We start from the raw sequence: 13,016 nt of genomic DNA, 5'->3' as shown, positions 1-13,016 counted from the left end.
AGTCACATGCTGAAGTGTCCCTGGGCAAGGCACTGAACCTCTCATTGCCTCCATTGTGTGTCCCATTGGTGTATGAATATGATCTAAAAGCACTGATTTGTTTCTATAGATTATCTTTGGAGAGCTGTGTGGATGAGTAAATGAGCACACAGGCCAGGCTGTATTGTAAAGCACTGTGAGTATATTGACTAGAAAGGTGCTCTATAAGTACAGTCCATTTACCATTTACAACGTTGGGCCCTTCTTCCAACTATATTTTTCCCCAATGTCCTTCTGTCCATCCCAAGGATTCATTTCCAGATAAGTTGTGGGATGTGGGTTCAGGTGGATTCTGGTGACATCTTATGAGTCACTTGATGGGGTGCAAGCATAGGACCTAACCCCAGAATAGTCTAATGGTTGGAATGTCATATTATGGGGAGGCTTTCACTGAGTTCTTTAACATACATTTTGTAGAATACACAGATGCTTGGGTCCTTAAAGCAAAGTCTTCTCTATTAAAAGGTAGAAAAACCGTCTTTAAATTTCAGAAAGCGATTTACAACAACAAGCTTGCCAAAGGTGGAATAAGGTTTTCTAACCTCTTGATGTGGAGTTGTGAACTAGACCAGGGTCCACATCTGGCCACATTTATTCACCACATGCCAAGCTTGATGAAGAAGTAGGATCTAAATGCAGGACTAATGGTCTGGAGTCAGACAGGCCAGATAAACTAAATGAAACAAAACTAGTATCACTGCTGAAGCAGGAAGATGAAAAGTCCAGAACAGGCCTCATGCAAGGCATGAACGCTACAAAAAGAAACACACCGTAAATTACAGGAATCTGGAGAAGAACAAAGGAAACTAAGAGAAGGGAAGAAACAGGGAGTAAGTCAGACGTGAGCATCAACAATTTGATGCTCTTAAATTAATTCCACCAAAACTGAAATTATAAAAGTGGAACTGTCAAAAACAATACAAAGAGTTTGTATTGTTTGTAAATGTAAATGCATCCTGTTTATTTCAGAAGAACCAAAATGCTGAAAAAAAAAATTGTTGCAACAACAAAAAAAAATGACTAAAGTACTTTTAATAACATTTTAAACTGAAGGGAAGTTAGCTTGGCTGTGTTATAAACACAGACTTGAAGGGCCTAACGCTGCTTTGAAACAATGACACAAATTTACACAAAAACCAGTTCAACCTTGGAGCAAGTTGAGCTTCTGGCAGCACTGGTTGATGATTTTTACACTTTATGAATGTTGGGCAATCAGAGCCCAGGAATCTTCATCTATCAGACATGCTAACAGACGATGAGCTCAGGACATGCCGCAGTCACAACGTAAACACCTTTGCTGCTCACATCAGAGGAGGAGCCTGTTCTTTACATCATTCAGGCGCTGACATCAAAAATCTGCAGCTGCTGAAGGTAAAACCTTTTCACAGCTATAAAACTATCAAAATGGTCAAATTGGAATGGTTTGGCTGGACACGGAGAAATTGTTTATTACAGAGAGACCGTAAATAACACGATCTCCAACAAGCTCATGAATCACGAGCAAGTTGTAAACGTGTCTTCCTCGGCCTTATAAAGCAATGCAGAAACTTGCACACTTCATGCAATGCTGAAGAGCTCCGCCAAGTGTTCCCATAAACCATCCCCTAATGATCTTTTTAAGGACTCTGAGCCAGACCTGTTTCAAAACTTTTAAAGTAATGCATAAAATAGTTCAACATGGGTTTGAATTAAAATATACTACACACTAAATACAAACTCCTATGTTAATTTTGTTGTATAAAAACAGTAATGACATAATGCACATTTATAAATTACACAATTCAGCTACTTTTAGTAAAGAAAAAAAAGGAAATCAAACAGCAAATGGGGAAATCTCTGATGTAAGATTGTTAGTGTGTGTGTGTGTGTGTGTGTGTGTGTGTGTGTGTGCTTGTATGAATGAAAGTGCTTAGAGTTGCAGATGTCAAGCACCGCATTAGTACTTAAGCTGTATTTGTACTGTCCTATACCTGTTAAATATATCAAATCCTAAAGTAAAGAGGCGAACCATGTCTTTAAAATGGGTTCCAGCCTTCTATGACCCTTAACAGTGTATAAACATGGGATGGATTATGTTTAGTAAAACATTTTTTTTCTCTATTCAGCAAGCAGCAGAAAATTTAAACGAGAGCTTAATGAGTTTTAAAATGTAACGTTCTCACATGAACCAAAAATCTGGTTCGGTGGTGGTCTTTCCTTTTCTTTATGAGGCGAATTAATGAAACACACTGTTGCTCATTATGAGCAGCAGCCATAGTCTTCTTTCACTTGTGCTGTTAGCATGCCTTTTTTATGTGCGTGTAGTCAATCCCTCACACCCACACCCTCACACAGTTATGACACAACTTCCGCAGAGGTTAAGTAATTATCTGTGATTAGGCAGTGAAAAAGTTCACGCATTGGAAATATGATGTTAACTTGAACTCCCACCGAGCAGTTACAACATTCCTATTTCAAGTAATTACATTAACATCTCAGTCATTTTGGACAGTGTTCAAGTATTCTGGTTTCACTTTTATAAGATACTAAAATATATACTCTATATACTAATATATACTAATATGTACTCTCTAATACATACTCTTATATCATAAGATCTGCCTGTTAAGACAAAAACAAATGGGTTGGTATTTACATGCATATTACTTTAACTACACAAGCAAAAATATTTACTTTAATAAATAAAATCTGCAATAATACAATGAATGGACATGAATTTTACATAATTTTTTTATCTTTGTCTCTTTTATTGGCTTTAAAAGTGAACAGTACTCCAGCATTGAACACTGACTATACAGTTAAAGTTAAATGACCACGGCAAATAAAGTCTGGCTGTGTCTGCCATCCAGAACCAGTAATTTGTCATTATGAGGGATGTTTATTTTGAATTTAGCCTCAGAAGACGCCATTGTCTCTCCTAAAACCCTGCGCATTCCTCTAGTCTGGACTAGCCTAAGCTCTTGTGCTTTAAAACTTCATCACCTGATGCATTTAGCACAAAATAATCATCTTTATTCTGTTTTGTCTACAACCAATAAAAGTTCTTGATAAACCATAATATCTGAGTCAAAAGCTTCAATAGTGACAAAATGCACATTATTTTCACTCGCTTGGAAAGCAGTTACCTCTCAAAGCACTCCCCCACCCCCTTCTAAACTCTGACCCATGTTATGGTTTTCAAATTGAAACTCAACCCTGCAGAATGTCATAGAGCAGTACAATGCAGCATGCTGTGCATGCTGTGCTCAGCATATGTGGGCAGGATTGGTTTACTAGGATCCAATCTTTTATTTAGTATGTGTCAAAGTGCTTATGTGTGTCCATTTGTGCGTCTGTGTGTGTGTGTCTTTCATGTGGGCATGCACCCTCTCCTTAAAGCCACTTCAATGAAATCTAATCAACAGTCAATTATAAATGTGACTGATGAACTTTGGCTGTACTTTAGTTGAATTTTGTGTCACTTTTGTGTCTGTGTGCTTCATTATAGTTAAGCATTGTCTGCATATCCATATGTGGATGATATTTTATTCATCAGATGTCACTGCCCCTGGTCACACTCCTGTGAACAAGAAGACACACGGATGCAACATGAAACCACAGGTCTGAATGGCTCTCTTGTAATAACCCTGGCTACATTAAAAATAAAAGGGAAACATGACAATTACCACCTATTAGACTCGGTCGAGCTCAGCTGCACAAAGTCTGCAGTGAGTATTTGGCCTAGTTCTTTTCAATGGACGATATCTAAGATAATTACGTGCAAAATCAAATATACCAAGTCATTTTACCAATGTTTCTCATATTAGTTATTTTTATATTGTTTATGTTTTTGCAGAAACATAAACAATGCAAAAGCCTATAATTTTTCAAAGATGTACATATTGCCTTCCATCCTGCAAACATTTTTTTTTAGATCTTGTGTGATCTTTTAGTGCTCAGAGTATGCTGTGTTATGGATGTCTCTCAGCTAATAAGGCAACAAATTTGAGCTCAACATCTGATAAACTGATCAAGCTATATTCATTTTTGTGTTTGGTTAGGTCAATCTTTGTGGTGGTTTGTAAATGATGTTTATTTTCCGGGAGTTTAAAAAAAATACTGTCTAATGTTCAATGAAACATTTTAAATGACAAAGATGACAACAGTTAATGCCAAAACGAGGATGTCTCAGGTATGACCACACCACATTTTATTTCAATATCCTTATAAGTTATAGATAAAGTCATAATCATTTTTTGTTTTTTCTAAAGTTGATGAACTGTAGCTGCCATCTTGAATCAAGGTGACCCCAAAGATTCAGTCAAACTTTAGCCTAGACGTCTATTAAACTAACAAAATCCTCAAATGGGAACTCAAATGGGAGCTCCTTAACAACACGTCATCTTCAGTCGTAGACTGGGACCACCGAGGTGCTCCATAGAATGCCACAGGATGTCCTTCCTACATGTGGCTCTCAAACATTTAAACTCCTCCCCCTTTGTGCACATAGGACAATAAAATTAATCCTGCACAACAATAAACACTTTAATGTTTCTGTCTGCGCCTAACCTGTTTTAAACCTTAATTTTTTTTTTTTTTTTTATATTCTCTGTTATTTTTTTTTATATCTTGTGAGATTCCTTATCTATTTTCCTTTGTACTGAAACTCTGGCACAACAATTTCCTGTAGGATCAATAAAGTTCTATCTTATCTTATCTTATCTTATCTTATCTTATTTTATCTTATTTTATCTTATCGTCTTATCTTATCTTATCTTATCTTATCTTATCTTATCTTATCTTATCTTATCTTATCTTATCTAACACCTGTATGAGTTGCAGATAGATGCTTTTAAGGGTTTGCTCTGCTCTTTGTGTGTCTGGTTCATTTTACTCATTACAATGGGTGGCCTTTCTTCTGTGTCTTTTCTCATATTCTAGTCTTTTTTCCAGGAATAAAATAGACTCCAGAGAAAAAGCTCAAGAGCCAAAACTGTGCGTGACAGCATGTATAAAAGTTTAATTGATTTACCTTGAGATGCTTGAATGTTGAGCAACTGCCACTGGGAAGCTGTAAATACAGGTTCTCTGAGAATTTCTTCCACAATCTTCATGTGTAAACACTTTAGTGAATCCTGTTTATTTCTCTATGTTTGCTACTATCTGATGAGAAGAAAACTTGACTCATCCTGATGCATGCTCAATAATCCAGGTAGAAAAATCTAAAAAAGTTCAGTCTGGTCCTCTGGACATTCAAAACATTCCTACTTTTTTTGTTTTTTGATTGTCCAGAGGACCAGACTTCACTTTTTTAGAAAACTTGACTCAGTTCATTATAATAAGTAAAGTAAAAGTCTTTCGTTATCAAAGGAAGGTATAACTATGGTGGCTAAATTGTGCCAAACCCCTCAAAATACAAGGTCAAATTACCAGTATCATCTGGAGACTAGTTTGATCACAAGTCGGTCTCCTGAGTAAACTATGTATAAACATCTAATTTATTCTCATCCACTGGAATTTAGTACAGACGTTTTTGCTAAAGCTTGTGTTATCTCTGTTATAAAAATGTTTCCCTTGGCATCAGTACCTTGAAGCACTCGCAGTAGCAATATTGAATGATGATAGCTAAATCTTTAACAACTACAGTATGTGAAGACTTTAACAAATTCCATCATTAATTTCAATGTTGAACATCTTCATGAGGAAGTTGGGACAGAGGTGGTGTAAAGACTCAGGTGTAGCAATCAGATGATCAGTAGGTTTTTTTTTACGTTAGGAAACCAACATTACTGTTTTTGAGGAAATAATCTTAATGCTGCATATTAAAAACATGACACAAGTTTACCCCGTTTTCACAAACTTAGTACAAGATGTCCAGATGAAGCCATGCAGATTAAACATGTTTTCGTGTTTTGCAGAAACATAAAGGCAGCATGACAGAGCAGCGGTTAGCGCTGTGGCCTCACAGTAGGAAGGTCACAGGATTGTCTGTGATCGTTCTCCTTGTGCACGTATGGGTTTTCTCCGGGTGCTCCCACAAACCAAAAACATGCATGGTATGTTAATTGACAGCTCTAAATTGGCACTAGGTGTGAGTGAGAGTGTGAATGGTTGTCTTGTTTGTCTGTGTGGCCATGTGATGGACTTGCAGCCTGACCAGGGTGTATATATCACCATCTCTTGTACTATTACTGCTGAAAATAGACTCACCCCGTGAATGAAAAAAAAGCATGTAAAGAGAATGAATGTACAGATAAAGCAAGATACTAGCATCAAATTCTGGTGTAAATGTTGCCATTAGAAGTATGTAGTCACTAAAATTCCAAATTACTTTGCAAATAAAGGCTTCAGTTTTATCCCTGGCTTTGACAAATATAAATCACAAGCAAACACATTAACACTAATCCCTTTTTTTCAGCTTATTAGCCTCTTTTTTGAGTATAAAAAGGAGCATTTATGCTGAACTGTGTTTCATGTGAGTTGATATTTAATTGCAGTTTGCTCCTTTGGAACAATACTGACTCATCAATATCCTCTCCAGGTGCAGGACAGCATGAAGTAGACTGACTTTAACTGGTTACCGTTGAGAACGTTGCAGCAGTGATTTTCAACAGCTGTCTACTGCACCACAAATATCAAAAATAAGGGACAGAACTGTAACCACATGATAATGACCAAAGACTTGTTGATACTTCAGTAACGAGACTTTTTCTCACTCCAACACAAAAATAGGTGGACACACATGTGTATGCTGCTTCACGCTGCTCGAACCACATCTGAATCTGCTGGCGTGGGTGTATGTAGTGAAAGTTGGTGGTTTTCCATGTTGTTCTTTTGTGAGTCATCTCCATACATGTGCAAGCAGACACACACACACACACACACACACATAATCCTTTATGCTGACAAACTATAGAGACCACCTGGTGACAATCAGTCAGGGCCAGAGGTTAAAATCATAGTGTTAAAAAGACTCGGTAAGACAGAAGTGAGGGCTGAATTGGGTTTGATGAAGTGTGATGCAACCGCACTAACCCAGTCTGAACGCCTTAAAATTCACCCATCTATCTGTTGAGCCGACTTCTGAGGCCTGCGAGGCCCCGCAGCCAGGATGGATGTGGTTACTGTGTCTTGCTTGCTTATATACAGACAACGAGGCTGTAAAACCACAAGTCTGAGTCTTTTCAGGGTAATGATTAAACAGTGCTGAAAAATGTTATAGACTCCAAATTTAATAAGACACACATGTCAAGGGGTGCTTTCAAGGACGTCAAATCTTACGCAAAGTTTAAACATTTCAGATCAGTTCATCCTAAACCTCTGACTTGTAGCTTTTAAAGTATATTGCTGATGTGGAAGTTTTCCTCTGCCCTGATACACAGTTGTTGTTTTTTTTTTTCAAGTAATCATCAACAGCTGCCTACAAACAAGCAGAAACACAGAAACATTTGGAATTCTTAGACATTTTTGAGGTGGGGGGTCGAACCACCTCTTGGGCATGAGTCAGCAGTTTAGCAATTGCAGCGACGTCAAATAGCAACCACTGGATTGTTTACAGAAACAAACCAGCAATCGTCCATGCTGCGTGTTGTTAATCTCCAGGTAGAATCAGATATATGAAGCCAAAGCAAACAGAAATGGTTTTAAATACAGTGATTTTTGTGTATTGATCTGATTATGAGCTTGTAAGGTGAAAAAAAAAGTAATTAAGGTTCTTACTAGTTTTTGAAGAGCACTAAAAGTCCCTAAATGCCTGTGTAATGAAAGTATGCTTCTATCTGTGCACATGTAAAAACTTGGCTCGGTGCTTTGGTTTATTTTGTTTCCCAAAGTAGCCAGTATTCTTCCTTATTTAAAAATAGACCACATTCAGTATGGGGTGTCATTTGTGAAGTTACACAGTCAACAATTAACAGCAATATTTTGGTTTATCTTATATATTTTGCCTTTCATAAGAAAAAAAGTTTTATTTTCAAAGTCATATTTGCACCATGATATTCATATATTTATAAATGTCACAGTTCAAAACTAAATATTTAATTGAAAAGCAAAATATTTAGTTTACAAACTAAATACTTAAATTGCAAGTTAAATAGTTAGCAAGCTAACTATTTAGCACCACACTAAATATGTAGTTTACAAACTAAATGTTTATGTCCAAGATAAATGTTTAATTTACAAACTAAATATTTAGCTTTTAAGTTAAATATTTAGTTAGCAAACTAAATATTTGGGTGTAAATTAAATATTTAATTTCTAAGCAAAATATTTATTTTCAAAACTAAGCATTTGATTTCCAAACTAAATATTTATTATCCAAGCTAAATATTTAATTTCCAAACTAAACATTTAATTTCTAAGCTACACATTTAATTCCTAAACTAAATATTTAATTTGCTAACTAAATATTTGGCTTAGACCAAAATATTTATCTTCCAAACTAATCATTTCATTTCCATAATAAATATTTAATTTGATAATTAATTAATTTGACTAAATCTTTAACTTGCAAGTTAAATATTTAGTTTGTAAATTAAATGTTTAGCTTAGACTTAAACATTTAGTTTGTAAACTATATGTTTTGTGTGAAACTAAATATTTAGCTTGCTAACTAAATATTTAACTTGCGAGTTAAGTATTTAGTTTGCAAACTAAATATTTAGCTTGTAAATTAAATATTTAGTTTGGAACTATGACATTTATAAATGTATGAATATCATGGTGAAAATATGACTTTGAAAAACCCAAAAGTTATTTTTTCCTTATGAAAGGCTAAATTTAATTGTTGACTGTGTAACTTTACAAAGGGCACCCCATAATTCAGACTTTGTCTTTTAACTCATCCCCCTTTCTTCCATATGACTCCAAAGTGGAGAATTTAGTCACTGGGACCGTCAGCTGGTTTTAATGGCTTCATTGTCTCGGTGCCATGTCATTCTTTCCTAAAATGTTTCACTGTTTTCGTCTGCCTTCTGTCACTTTTCATCTGGCTTCATTTCTTCTGAATCCCTCTCTCTGTTTCTCAACCAAGATGTAAACCATAGCCCGGCACAATGGCAACACACAAAATAAAGTTGTTGCTACAATAATTGCAAAAGTAAACAGCTTCTTACAAAGAAATACATTTGTGAAGGTTGTTTGCTGTAACCAACCCACCCCCTAACATCAGGACTGTGCTCTGCAGACCTTTTGTTTGGCCGCAGGATAATAAGATGTCAGTGACAGGAGGCAAGACAGAATGCAAACAGGACGCTTCCCGTTCACTGTTTTGTTAGGAAGTTATGCGCTGAACTTCAGTCACAGTTCAGTATCTTCATTTAAGGATGGTGATTTTGTGCGTGTGTGTGTGTGTGTGTGTGTGTGTTGGGGGGGGGGGGATATTTTCATAGGTCTGTATTTATTCTGTTGTTTTTTGCTCCAAAAAGCAAAATGCCCACTATTATTGATCACTACTTCTTAGTTTATTTTACAAATAACAACTCAAAAGAAATTGTAAATTTGTCAAGTTCACTATGAAAGACATTCTTTTCTTCATTTATGTCTTAAACTTATCAGGGTACCAGGAATTTTTCATGTCACCAATTACCAAATCAGGTATCTCGGCTATTAAAACAATCCCTGATCTTAAACTACAGGCGGATTTGATTCCAGATCTGTACATTGCATTAAGAAGACATCCAGCAATGTTGTGGTGTTTAACTTACTTCCTGTATGTGGAAAATCAATTTTCAGTTTTAGAAAATTCCATCCATCCATCCATTATCTTTACTCGTTTCTTCCATTTTGTGTCACGGGGGTCGCCGGTGCCCATGTCCATCAATCACTGTGCGAGGGGTGGGGTACACCCTGGACAGGTCGCAAGTCCATCACAGGGACACATAGAGACAAAGGAGACAAATAACCATTCACTCTCTCACTCACACCTAGGGACAATTTAGAGTTACTAAAGTAGTTACTAAACTAGAGTTACTCATATATATATATATATATATATATATATATATATATACAGTGTATTATCTCATATCTTATTACGCAAACTGTATGAATACATTTGATGGAGCGTCTTTCATGGTTTTCTTTTGACTGCACTCTTCTTTAAGGCTCGCCACAGTGAGTAAACTTGCTTGAGAGATTTGGCAATTGGTTTATGTTTAGATGCCTTTCCTGGTGCAACCTGGACTCAAACCTGCAGCCTCAGGATTGACCACAGCACTGACAGCTGGGCTACCGCAATCCCAAAGTTCATGGATACTTTTGAAGGAATAATTTTGAGAAATTCAAACTCTGTATTTAATTAAAAAAGTCCATGCTCAATAATCCAGTTATACAATCCAACATTTTTCAGTCAGTTCATCTGGACAGTTTCTTTTTTTTTTGTTTGTTTGTACTGAAACGTTTCGCCTTCGGTCCGGAAGGCTTCATCTGTCAAGGATCAGTTTTGTTGTGTTTTCCTTGAGTGATGAAGCCTGCCGGACCGAAGGCGAAACGTTTCAGCACAAAAAAAAGAAACAGTCCAGATGACCTGACTGAAAAATGTTGGTCTGTATTTAATTGAATATTGACATAAATCTAATAAATATACCGAGATAAATAAAAGTAATAAGTCAAGTGCTGAATAAATTGTGTAGCACATGCATGCTTATTTAGTGAGATGTTGTGTTGTTTGCATATGTGCAAAATGTGGTTGGACATGGAGTCAAGAAAGTGAGCAACACTGGAAGCACAAGTTGCTACAAAAGTGTAAATGCCTTACTGGAACGTATACTTTTACAGATGTGTCTTTATGTCATATAGATCTTGGTGGTCATGATGGATTTTGAATTGTTTCCAATTTTCATACTCAATTTGTTTCACATCCCTATGCATATGAATTAATACTATGAATAATAAAACAGAAAAAAGAGAAGAATTTTGAATCTTTAATTGAGACAAATGTGACCAGACTGTTTTTTGTTTACTTGCCAATTAAACATTTCGCCTTTTATTTTTCTTTGTTATGTTTACTGTAACATTTATGAGCAATAATGCTACAGTCAAAAACTACATCAAAATCTTCTCATCCTAAACAGAAAAAAGTGTAATACTTTTTAACATGTTCAATAAAACAAAAGAGCATGACCACAGAAAATAAAATAATTAAAACAGATGAGCCATAATAAACAGGGACATTGCTAATCAATGGTTAGCCACAGCTGAATATAAAAAATCAGGCCCTTGAGCAAATTCTGTGTACGACCACTATTAAATGAGAATAATTTGTTAAAAAGAGATTTTAAAAGTATAATTCTCATTTGTCTGTGTGGCAGCTCTGCACCACAGTACTGCAGCTGCTGATGTCGTGTAAACAAGTTTAACTCACCAGTGTGATTCATAAATGGACTTCCTATCTCCATCTCTCTTCTCACTGACACATTTGCACTTGGGTTTGTATAAATACGGGGAATGAACATAAACATGCACACAGACAGAAAGAGGCGTTTTTGGGATCTGGTTTTGAAACATTAAATGCCACAAAGTAAAAAAAAAAAAAAAAGAGAAAATATACATTATATCAAAGTTGAGTGATTTTTTTGTAACTTAAGCACAGACATGCTTTGATTAGCAATATTTAAATTCATTAAGGGACTGCTCAGTTTTTTGTGCTCTTCAGTCCAGCGTCAAACTGCAGCTGTCTATAGTTATGAGTCTCTGAAGTGCTCTGGTGATTGGTGGGGTCAGAGCCAGCCCCGAGAAGGTTTATCCTTCAGGACCCGCCCCTTTTCCAAACTCACTCCTGCTGCAGAAGGGTTAGATCATTTGCTGGATCCACATCTGGCCAAATTCAACTATTTGGTGCCATTATCTGTTGATGAGCACCCCCATACTCTGGACAGAGGTCAGCAGGTATAAAGACCATAAAGACCAGCGTCTCGAGACAATACACGAGTTTCCTTGTCTGGTCCCTCGGAGATAGGTGTGTTTGTCACAGGCTTAAGAGTTGTGTGTGAGACATTTTTATGGCTGTAAGGGTTCTTCCAAACACCAGAATATCCACTGAGGATTCAGTAGACTGGTGGGAGCTCAAAGCTCAAAGTGCATGGATTTGAATGTGTCTGTACTTTCCAGTCTCCTAAGAGTACATCAGTAGACTACGGCGTAAATAGGTCACTGCATACCATAATCACAGTATATGTTTGCTGTCGGCCAGCGATCTGGAACATCCCAAAACAGAACTTTAAAAAAATTAAATAAAAGAATAACTTTGTGTGGTTACCAGTCACATAATCTTTAGACACATTTTCTTGAAGAGTTGTCTAAGAAAACCCAGACAGCTGTGAAGGGTGACAAATGGACTTAACTTATACAAAAACACGAACATGATGAGAAACGGAGAAACAATTTTTGCCTGACAGCAAAGATATGTAAACATGAAAAGTCACAGAGTTTGAGGTATTTGTGCTCAAAGATGCACCATCACATTGATCTCTGTCACTCTAATGAATGTTAAGCTCTAAACAGTACTGACATCTTGGGTTTGATTCATACAAATTATCACAACTGCTGTTGTCCACGCTGCTGTCGTGTGCAACACCAGCATTCTTAAATGTGATCCTAGGGTCAAACCTTTTTGGCAAAACAATCAGGACCTGTCACAAGTACCTCTGCTTTTAATTTTGGCCAAGTTGGAGGACATTTTAAGAAAAATCAATTTTATAATGAAAGCAAGACCACCTAAAAGGGTGTAAGGTATTGGAAATGTGAGATTTGTGTAGAAATATTGAACAATTATAATGAAAACATGATTGGACCCTGTATATAAAAGCAAAAAGAGACAGTAGTAAATATTAAAACATCTGTTACAAGAATGAAGAACAATATGATACATTTTTGGCCAAGTTTTGTAGTTTATGATCTAAAATAGTGTTGTCAGCACCGATCTTCAGGGGTTGCCACAGCAAGCAAGCTCAGGGGAAGGTCTTGCCATTTGACAGGGGATTACCTCCCTGACACATCCT

The sequence above is a fragment of the Nematolebias whitei genome, chromosome 11 (assembly GCF_014905685.2).
Source record: "Nematolebias whitei isolate Nwh7 chromosome 11, NemWhi1, whole genome shotgun sequence".
In the NCBI taxonomy this organism is placed as follows: Eukaryota; Metazoa; Chordata; class Actinopteri; order Cyprinodontiformes; family Rivulidae; genus Nematolebias; species Nematolebias whitei.
The sequence above is the reverse complement of the archived record's forward strand: the minus strand, read 5'-3'. Positions refer to the sequence as shown.